Source organism: Triticum dicoccoides, chromosome 3A (assembly GCF_002162155.2).
Source record: "Triticum dicoccoides isolate Atlit2015 ecotype Zavitan chromosome 3A, WEW_v2.0, whole genome shotgun sequence".
Taxonomy (NCBI): domain Eukaryota; kingdom Viridiplantae; phylum Streptophyta; class Magnoliopsida; order Poales; family Poaceae; genus Triticum; species Triticum dicoccoides.
In genome coordinates, this window is record NC_041384.1 from 703,790,177 (window position 1) to 703,798,998 (window position 8,822).

Consider the following 8,822-nt stretch of genomic DNA (forward strand, 5'->3'; position numbering starts at 1 on the left):
AAGCGCATGAAGAAACTCCATAAAGATGGATTTTCGGAATCACTTGGTTATGAATCATTTGATGCTTGCGAACCGTGCCTTTTGGGCAAGATGACTAAAACTCCGTTCTTCGGAACAATGGAACGAGTTACTGACTTGTTGGAAATAATACATACTGATGTATGCAGACCAATGAGTATGAAGGCTCGTGGCAAGTATCATTATTTTCTGACCTTCACAAGATGATTTGAGCAGATATGGGTATATCTACTTGATGAAATATAAGTCTGAAATAGTTGAAAGGTTCAAAGAATTTCAGAGTGAAGTTGAAAATCATCGTAACAAGAAAATAAAGTTTCTGCGATCTGATCGTAGAGATGAATATTTGAGTTACGAGTTTGGTCTTCAATTAAAACAATGTGCAATAGTTTCACAGCTCACGCCACCTGGAACACCACAACGTTATGGTGTGTCCGAACGTCGTAACCACACTTTATTGGATATAGTGCAATCTATGATGTCTCTTACTGATTTACCAATATTGTTTTGGGGTTATGCATTAGAGACAGCTGCATTCACATTAAAAGGGCACCATCTAAATCCGTTGAGATGACACCGTATGAACTATGGTTTAGCAGTAAACCTAAGCTGTCATTTCTTAAAGTTTGGAGTTGTGATGCTTATAAGAAAAAAAAAGGTTTTTCAACTTGATAAGCTCGAACCCAAATCAGAGAAATGCGTCTTCATAGAATACCCAAAGGAAATTGTTGGGTACACCTTCTATCACAGATCCGAAGGCAAATTTGTTGCTGATAATAGATCCTTTCTAGAGAACGAGTTTCTCTCGAAAGAAGTGAGTGGGAGGAAAGTAGAACTTGATAAGGTAACTATACCTACTCCCTTATTGGAAAGTAGTTCATCACAGAAATCAGTTCCTGTGACAAATACACCAATTAGTGAGGAAGCTAATGATATTGATCATGAAACTTCAGATCAAGTTACTACAGAACCTCGTAGGTCTTCCAGAGTAAGATCCGCACCAAAGTGGTGTAGTAATCATGTTCTGGAAGTCATGTTACTAGACCATGATGAACCTACGAACTATGAGGAAGCGATGATGAGCCCAGATTCCGCGAAATGGCTCGAGGCCATAAAATCTGAGATATGATCCATGTATGAGAACAAAGTATGGACTTTGATTGACTTGCTCGATGATCAGCAAGCTATCTTAAATGAATGGATCTTCAAGAGGAAGACGGACACTGATAGTAGTGTTACTATCTACAAAGCTAGACTTGTCGAAAAAGGTTTTTGACAAAGTTCAAGATGTTGAATACAATGAGATTTTCTCACTCGTATTGATGCTTAAGTCCGTCCAAATCATGTTAGCAATTGCCGCATTGTATGATTATGAAATTTGGCAGATGGATGTCAAAACTGCATTCCTGAATGGATTTCTGGAAGAAGAGTTGTATATGATGCAACCGGAAGGTTTTGTCAATCCTAAAGGTGCTAACAAAATGTGCAAGTTCCAGTGATCCATCTATGGACTGGTACAAGCATCTCGGAGTTGGAATATACGCTTTGATAAGTTGATCAAAGCATATAGTTTTATATGGACTTACGATGAAGCCTGTATTTACAATAAAGTGAGTGGGAGCACTACAGCCTTTCTGATTAGTATATGTGAGTGACATATTGTTGATCAGAAATGATGTAGAATTTTTCTGCAAAGCATAAAGGAGTGTTTTAAAGGAGTTCTTTAAAAGGAAAAGACCTCAGTAAAAGCTACTTACATATTGAGCATCAAGATCTATTGAGATAGATCAAGACGCTTGATAAGATTTTCAATGAGTACATACCTTGGCAAGATTTTCAAATAGTTCAAAATGGAACAGTCAAAGAAAGAGTTCTTGCCTGTGTTGCAAAGGTATGAAATTGAGTAAGACTCAAATCCCGACCACAGCAGAAAATAGAAAGAGAATGAAAAGTCATTCCCTGTGCCTCAGTCATAGGTTCTATAAAGTATGCTATGCTATGTACCAGACCTATTGTATACCTTGCTCTGAATTTGGCAAGAGAGTACAATAGTGATCTAGGAGTAGATCACTGGACATTGGTCAAGAATATCCTTAGTAAGGACTAAGGAGATGTTTCTCGATTATGGAGGTGATAAAAGAGTTTGTTGTAAAAGTTACATCAGTGCAAACTTTTACACTGATCCAGATGACACTAAGTCTCAACCTGGATACATATTGAAAGTGGGAGCAATTAGCTAGAGTAGCTTCGTGCAGAGCATTGTTGACATAAATATTTGCAAAATACTTACGGATCTGAATGTGACAGACCCGTTGACTAAGATTCTCTCACAAGCAAAACATGATCGCACCTTAGTACTCCTTGGGTGTTAATCACATAGCGATGTGAACTAGATAAATGAATCTAGTAAAACCCTTTGGGTGTTGATCACATATCGATGTGAACTATGGGTGTTAATCACATGGTGATGTGAACTATTACTGTTAAATCACATGGCGATGTGAACTAGATTATTGACTCTAGTGCAAGTGGGAGACTGAAGGAAATATGCCCTAGAGGCAATAATAAAGTTATTATTTATTTCCTTATAATCATGATAAATGTTTATTATTCATGCTAGAATTGTATTAACCGGAAACATAATACATGTGTGAATACATAGACAAACAAAGTGTCACTAGTATGCCTCTACTTGACTAGCTCGTTAATCAAAGATGGTTATGTTTCCTAACCATGAACAATGAGTTGTTATTTGATTAACGAGGTCACATCATTAGTAGAATGATCTGATTGACATGACCCATTCCATTAGCTTAGCACCCGATCGTTTAGTATGTTGCTATTGCTTTCTTCATGACTTATACATGTTCCTATGACTATGAGATTATGCAACTCCCGTTTACCGGAGGAACACTTTGGGTACTACCAAACGTCACAACGTAACTGGATGATTATAAAGGAGTACTACAGGTGTCTCCAATGGTCGATGTTGGGTTGGCGTATTTCGAGATTAGGATTTGTCACTCCGATTGTCGGAGAGGTATCTCTGGGCCCTCTCGGTAATACACATCACATAAGCCTTGCAAGCATTACAACTAATATGTTAGTTGTGAGATGATGTATTACGGAACGAGTAAAGAGACTTGCCGGTAACGAGATTGAACTAGGTATTGGATACCGACGATCGAATCTCGGGCAAGTAACATACCGATGACAAAGGGAACAACGTATGTTGTTATGTGGTCTGACCGATAAAGATCTTCGTAGAATATGTAGGAGCCAATATGGGCATCCAGGTCCCGCTATTGGTTATTGACCAGAGACATGTCTCGGTCATGTCTACATTGTTCTCGAACCCGTAGGGTCCGCACGCTTAAGGTTACGATGACAGTTATATTATGAGTTTATGCATTTTGATGTACCGAAGGTTGTTCGGAGTCCCGGATGTGATCACGGACATGACGAGCAGTCTCGAAATGGTCGAGACATAAAGATTGATATATTGGAAGTCTATGTTTGGACATCGGAAGTGTTTCGGGTGAAATCGGGATTTTACCGGGTTACCGGGAGGTTACCGGAACCCCCCGGGAGCCATATGGGCCATCATGGGCCTTAGTGGAAAGGAGAAAGGGGCAGCCCAAGGGGGCTGCGTGCCTCCCCCCTTCCCCTAGTCCTATTAGGACTAGGAGAGGTGGCCGGCCACCCCTCTCCCTCTTTCCCCCTTGGGAATCCTAGTTGGAATAGGATTGGGGGGGGAGTCCTACTCCCGGTAGGAGTAGGACTCCTCCTGCGCCCTCCTCCTTGGCCGGCGCCCCTCTCCCCCCTTGGCTCCTTTATATACTGAGGTAGAGGCACCCCAAAACACACAAGTTGACACAAGTTGATCCACGTGATCGATTCCTTAGCCGTGTGCGGTGCCCCCTGCCACCATATTCCTCGATAATACTGTAGCGGAGTTTAGGCGAAGCCCTGCTGCTGTAGTTCATCAAGATCGTCACCACGCCGTCGTGCTGACGAAACTCTTCCCCGACACTTTGCTGGATCGGAGTCCGGGGATCGTCATCGAGCTGAACGTGTGCTCGAACTCGGAGGTGTCGTAGTTTCGGTGCTTGATCGGTTGCATCGTGAAGACGTACGACTACTTCCTCTAGGTCGTGTCATCGCTTCCGCAGTCGGTCTGCGTTGGGTACGTAGACAAACACTCTCCTCTCGTTGCTATGCATCACATGATCCTGTGTGCGCGTAGGAAAATTTTTGAAATTACTACGAATCCCAACAATTAGTATAACGAATATATTTCAACCAATACAATCAACACTCATTATATCTTACCATGCCATACCGGACATAACCGTCCCGACGGTGACCGGCGACAAACTCATGCCTACCCAAGGCAGAGGTTTTCCCGGTTCCTACCGGTATGCAAGCAAGGCACATGAGGATGATGATCATCACAAGTGTGTTCTTTTCCAACAGCATGGAAAACAATAACATGCACCCATGCATATGATCATATCACATGAAATAACAAGTCCTTCGAAAAGCGGTGGTGTTATAAATGCATCAATGATTACTCCAAAAATTATTATGCCGGGGTTCAGAATGCTTGCCTTCAATGTGTGGAAAGGCAGGGTGCTCTCCAAACTTTTGAAAGTTTTCTTCTCTTTCCCCAAAATCCTATTTGAAAATATATTTGAATTAACACATATTTCAAAAACAGAACCAAAAAGTTGTTTGAATTTTTTTTAAATAAATCTTAAAATAAATTAGATCAAATTTGAAGAAGGTAGGAAAAAGAATCAACTCATTTGGACTTATATTTAAAAAGTTATAGCTAGTCAAAGTTCTGGTCAATATCTGTTTTTAAAATAAAACAGAAAAGAAAATGATTCGGAAGGGAATACGTTTTCGGAGCGGGGAAAGCGTACTGGGGTTAATACGCCTTCACTTAACCGACGTGGATAGGCGCAGGGTCACTGACAGTGGGTCCAAGGGGCCCACTGGTCAGGTTTGACCAGTCTATCCCTCCCTCCTCTTCCTCTGCCCGAACGGAGGCGAGGCCACGGCGATCGCCGCCGGCGAACGGTGGCTCCCCGCGGGTTCCAGAGGGTCTGGATGGATCCGCGAGACTGCAGCGGTCTTCTCGGTGGTCGTTGGGTCGACAGGGGTGGAAGAAGTCGTCGGCGGTGAGCTTCGCGGCGGAGGGAGCTTCGGGAGCAAAGTGATTTTGTGGAGGCGATGGCTCCCGATCAAAATCAAGCAGGGGAACGAGTTCACAGGAGGATGAGAAGGTTCCTGGTGAAGAGAATGGAGAGGGGGAGGTACTGGAGGTGCCGGATTGGCCGGGGCGGTGGCGGCGGCAGGAGTTGCCGGAGACGAGGAAGGAGACCTCCCCGGGTCGAATGCGAGGCAGGGGAGCGCCATGGGGGTAGCATGAGGTCGCGTGCGTTCTCAGAGGGGCTCGGGGTGTCCATTTATAGTGCGACGAGGTCGGTTCCGCGGCGGTGGATAAGGGTGGCCGGCGAACCGCCGTTCTGTAGCTGCAGGGGAACGTGGCGGCGACGAGAGCTAGGCGACACCCTTGTGGATGAGCTCGCACTGCTCCAGGGGCCAGGTGGCGAGCGGGCGAGGCTTGGGCGGCGCTGCCCGTGGCAGAGGCGCACTGCCGACGCCGGAGTGCCGCCAAGAACGCCCTGGCGGCGGCGCTGTAGCGTGCCAGGGTGGTTTGGCGCGATGCTGCGAGGCGGGGAGCGCGTGGCGAGGTTCTGCAGAGCGGGCCAAAGCCGTGGGGGCCAGCGTGTCGGCTCGGCCGCGTGGCTGCAATACGCGTGCTCTGGGCGCGTCCAGTGCACGCACTGAATGTGCTCGACGAAATGCCATGGCACTCCAGAGCGCTTGGTTGGAGCTGGGATTTAGCAGGGTGGGGTTATAGTCTAAGGCAAAACCATTGGACAAGCTGGTATGATCCAAGGTTCAAGGTCACAATGCAAAGACAAAATCATGTCAAAACTGGCCATGCACACCAGGTGTTTGACAAAATGCCAAGGGCACTTAGGCATTTCTTGGAGTGGCCAAAATCTCCAGATCAGTGTCTCTGTGGATGAAAGAGGGAGTGGTGTGGTTATTTGGACAAAAGGGGAAACTTGCTAGTGCAAGTTTTGCAAAACTACATTTCTGGACAGGAAATAAATAGCATTATTCCATGAACCAAAAATGATCTAAATGGTGCATGCTCCTGGACTTAAGGGTTTAACATGGGGGACTACAAGTAGGAGAAATAATTAAGGGTATAGGAGCAACTAAAATGGTGGTTGCTGTACAAATCCTCAAGTTGGTCCTGAATGGAAATGAGGTTGATTCACTCAAATTTTTCAAAGAACATAATTAGTTTTTTGCACAAAGAGGGATAACAGGCTCCTACTGACCTCCCTTAATTTTGGTAGAAGTTTTAAATGAATACTCAAATAGGTTGTAGTGCAAAATGCACTCTGGACCAGAGAAGAAAAATTGAGAGTAGGGCTCAAAATATTTAGTGAATGAAATATATTTTTGCATAAAAGTGATTTAAAAACATCACAAGACATCTCCAAATTTTTGTGGAAATTTTAAGTGAATCTATCAAATGGTTGTAGTTCAAATATGGCCATTTTAATTCCTGAAAAAAAATTAATTTAATAAAACAAGGCCAAAATTTTGGGGTGTCACAATACTATCCCCCTTAAGAAAAATCTCGTCCTCGATATTTGCTGAAAGCGGTGTTAAGAGAATATTTACGCAATAAAGATGTGGCTACAGTGAGAGGACAATAAGTGGTGAAAAACCACAGTGCGAAAAACTGGGGCTGCGCGGAAAAGTCTACGGTTCGGGACAAAACGGGTGATTTCTACGCTGGATATAAATTTAGGATAACTCCTAAATTTAGATATACGCTGATCGCACCCGAGAGCACAGTGCTCTCTCTGGCTGACAGGTGGACCCGGGGTCCACATTCAGTCTCCTCTTCTTCTCCCTCTGAACCTTTCTTCCTCCTCTCTCCCGCGCGCTTTCTCCACCGGCGACGCCTAGTGTGTAGGGCATCTAGGCCGTACCGTGGTAGTGCGCAGCGTGCTAGCTGCTGGTGCAGTGTGCACTCACCTCGCGGGCCAGTGCGCTATCGGCACTGCTCGTGGATTCGACTCCGAACACCGGCGATCGGCGACGAGCGGCGTTGGTGGACTTCGCCCACCGTACACCGAGCTCGAGCTATAAAAACGTCCGGGGTGCCTCTCTCTTCCTCCTTACACCTGGCCTCACTTCTCCTCCTCCTTATTTCTCCGTTACTGTTTATAGAAGCTCGGTCGAGGCTCTAATGGCGGAGGCGATGCCGGACTGGTTTGTGATCCTGATACGCGGAGGGCTGGCGACGCTGCTGGGGCTCTCTGTGCTCCTGTGCGCGATGATCTTCGACGAGTATCGCGATGCTGCGGCTCGGGTGTTGGCTCTCCGCGGTGGTGGTGATCATGAGGAGTAGATGAAGTATGCCGGGTGCTAACTGTTGTTAGGGGGTGATTAGCTGGATGTGACACCATTGCAAAGTTTTGCAAACAGTGTATATGTCCGAATGATTATGGTTGTGAGTCTGCTCGTGGTGCTGAGTGAAATTAAATAATCCACGTCGTGAGAAAGTGTAGATGTAGCAACTCAGGGAAAAGAAAATCTCACTCTAGGGTTTCGCGAGGGGAAAACAGTTACTTTAAAGGAGCGTAAACCACAACAAAACTACACACATGAGCAGAAGCCAAATAATTGACTCGCCGTACAAACTCAGGGTATTACACATAAGTCACACACATAAATAAATGCTGCAAGGAACAAATACAATAGTGACGTCTAAAATGAAAATGGTAACTGGACGGGGTCCTGATAAAATGTCTCTGGTAAAGGAATACACTCCTCCTCTATCGGAGGAAGTGGATTGACCAGTCGATGTATGCGTCTCTCCGGGTCGGGTCTCAGTGGTCTGCCGATGGCAATCTGAGGATTTAATCTGCGAGGCTCTGGAGATAATCCATCACTCGCTGGTTTAAATGCTCTTGAGCAATGATGTACTGGATAAGGTTGGCCAGAACTGGGTCTCTCTCAATACGTCCACCGGGAAAAGATGTTACTTCTCCGGGTGCTGCATGACTCGGAAAGTAATAATATCCTCGTTCGCGGGCATAGGGTACTGCGGATCGAAGACGAGCAATCGCTTCTTTCGCAGCAGCTTCTATGGCCAGGTGTGGGGTTGGCATGGATTTCCCCACGAAGGAAACTTCTATTGGATCTTGGTTGGGGTCTACAGGAGGAATGTGTACTGCTGCCCAATATTCCGAGGTGGATGGGGTGATCCTCGATTTGAACAGCTCGTACTGGGGTGGCTGGGTAGAACCCATGGTACTGCGGGTAAAATCCCACAATATTTTAACAAAGCTACCTGGGGTTGCATCTGGGGTTCTCAGATGAATGCTGGGGCTCGGCATGACAGGAAAAAGTGTGAGGGTTGTGCACAAAGTGAGGGTTGCTGGGTAAGGTCACAAGGTGGCCTTTATATAGCAATGGAGCCGGGTCGTTTCACCGTGGTGAAAGGTAATAAATTTGCCAGCTTAGCTCCAAAGGTCGGGTCAGTGTCAGAGATGCACATATCTCATAAAGAGACGTGTTACTGTGGTTGTCGTTGGGTTGGTTTTGGTAGTTGTGCCCGGAAAAATATGCAGCTATGCGCTGACCAAATATGCAAGGCTACTATTAAAAACAGAGGCACAACGACAGGCTGCGTTAAAATA